General features: G+C 37.6%; 1 non-coding gene across 1 annotated transcript; it reads left to right on the forward strand.

The window, feature by feature from the left end:
- Positions 1–1,701: 1,701 nt before the first annotated feature.
- TRNAK-UUU (transfer RNA lysine (anticodon UUU)) lies at positions 1,702–1,774 on the forward strand. The gene has a single exon. It is a non-coding gene; the product is annotated as a tRNA-Lys (tRNA).
- Positions 1,775–2,557: the final 783 nt, after the last annotated feature.

Genomic DNA, 2,557 nt, shown 5'->3' on the forward strand with positions numbered 1-2,557 from the left:
AAATTTGACACTTTGAAAATGAGATCCAAGTGTTTGTGTGAATATGTGTCTGTGTGTTTTGGGAGAAGTTGTGAAGAATAGTTTCAATCACATGATCTCCATTTTAATTTTATCCACATGACCTGGGATCCTATAGGGACCCCTTAAGAAGAGAGAAGTAGGTTGATGCAGGTGTCAGAGCAAGATCAAAGGACAACAGGCCATCTTAAAAAAAAAATAAAACAGGAAAATAACAATCTGGAACCAAGTGTTCAAGTGCTTTGATAGTGACACCTACTTCAATGAAAACCTTTTGTGAATTTGTGATCCACGTTTTATAAAAACTTACAAATATACTTGTATATTAAAAACAATAAGTTACCCATCAGGACATGTGAAACAATATGAAAATTGCTGTAATCCTTAAAAAGACTCACAATGAGATCTGTTTTCCAGAGCCATAGCTTATTTGTAAGAAATATTACCTGCAGATGCAACTTATCTTTTTGGAAATAAAGATGAACAAAAGCATTGTTCCTGGAGCTTACACTTTGGAGGGGAAGCTAATATTATGCAACTAATTAAATTAATGAATTATAATTTAAAATGTGATTAGTTTAAAGAAAAATTTAAAAGTCAGTTCTGGAAAAGTACTAACAGACAAACTTGACATAATATGGAAAACTAAAGATCTATGAGATCAGAGGACTGAGTAAGGGTTAACCAAGTGAAGGTGAGGAACAAAAAGAGAATTCTTATCAAGGGACCCATACCTGTAAAATCCCCGTGGAGGAAGGAAGCCTGGAAAGAAGAGAGTGACTGGTGAAGAGAGAAGAGGGTGGAAGAGGGGGGAAAAATGCTGGTGAGGTTGGCAAGAACCCGACCACACAAATCATAGTGCCCTGTTTGGCGTATTCAGGATTTCAGCCATTATTTTAAGACAACAGAAAAAAAGAGAAAAGATTATGGTGGGACTGTGTAAGGGAATGAGGATTACAGGTGTGTTAAGATCAGATTTACGTTTTGAAAAATTACCTTACCATAGAGAACAGATTGGGCAGAGACTAGAATAAATTTGGGGAGGCCAGTTATTGCAGTAATCCAGGTGAAAGATGAAGATAAATCTGATTGGAAGAAAGGCAGTAAAACTGGAGAGAAGTTATGGAATTGAGAAACAGTGCAAGAGTTGCCCGAGCTTGGTCGATTCCTTTGATGTGGGAGGGGATGAAATGGGTTGAGTCAAGCATCCTTGATCGCAGGTTAGGTTTTAAGGAATTGGATGGGATGTTGCCATTCACCAAGATAACGAATACTGTTAAGAGTATCAGGTTTGTGTGGGTAGGATCATGCTTATCTGTGGATGTACTGACTTTGCAGAACCATTGAGAAATTCACATGGCCTGTTCCATAAGTGTCTGGAGCTTTGGAGATAGAAATTGTGAGTTATTAATTTAGAAACTATGGAAATGGATGAAGTTAGGCTAGAGAAAGAACATAGTGTGAGAAGAGAAGGAAATTAAACCAAGATATCATTTCATGGCTGGATTCAGGATGATGAGATCTCAAAGGTGAAATAGAGAGAAGTATCAAATATGTAGGGAGAAAACAAAGAATATGGTTTAGAGAGGACAAGGAAAAGAGAACTGAGAGAAGTGAGCAGTCACTACTGCTAATGACTGATGAATCAAAAAGATCAGGACTAAAATTAGACATTATAGGGGTGCCTGGCTGGCTCAGTCGGTAGAGCATGGGACTTTTGATCACAGGATCATGAGTTCAAGCCCCGTGTTAAGCATAGAGATTACACACATACATAAATATTTTAAAAAGTTAAAAACATTTAAAAATAAATTTAGTCATTATGTTTTATGACAGGATCATTGTCAATCTTAGGAACAATTTTGTTGTTGTTGTTGGCCTATGTTTTTTTATCTTCATTAAGTAAATATATAGGAGTGAGATTGCTGGTCATATGTTTAACTTTCTAAGAAATGGCAAGACTTTTTCCAATGCACCTGAATCGAACATCCCACGAAAAATACATATGAGAGTTCCAGGTGTCCCACTTCCTCCCACTTCCCCACTACTACACCTAGTAGTGTCAGACATTTTAACTTTTTAACAGGTTTTTTGGGTAACATTGACTAACCATAAATACACACATTGTAAAATCATATTTTAAAATAGATACTGATGTAAATATTTAAAATCATATAATTTAATATTTTGACATGGGTATACCCCTGTTAAGTCATTACCACAATCAAGATAGAATACCTGTCAATCCGGTGCCTGGGTGGCTCAGTGGGTTAATCCGCTGCCTTCGGCTCAGGTCGTGATCCCGGGGTCCTGGGATGGAGTCCCACATCGGGCTCTCTGCTTCCCCCTCTCTCTCTCTGCCTGCCTCTCTGCCTTCTAGTGCTCTCTGTCTGTCAAATAAATAAATAAATATAAAAAATTAAAAAAAAAAGAATACATGTCAATCACCCCAGAGATCCCTTTGTGCTGTCTCTATTACTACTCCCTTATTCTACCACCCCAGCAGCCCCTACTTTCTGTCTCTCTGTGTTAGTCCGCA

Source organism: Lutra lutra, chromosome 2 (assembly GCF_902655055.1).
Source record: "Lutra lutra chromosome 2, mLutLut1.2, whole genome shotgun sequence".
Lineage (NCBI taxonomy): Eukaryota > Metazoa > Chordata > Mammalia > Carnivora > Mustelidae > Lutra > Lutra lutra.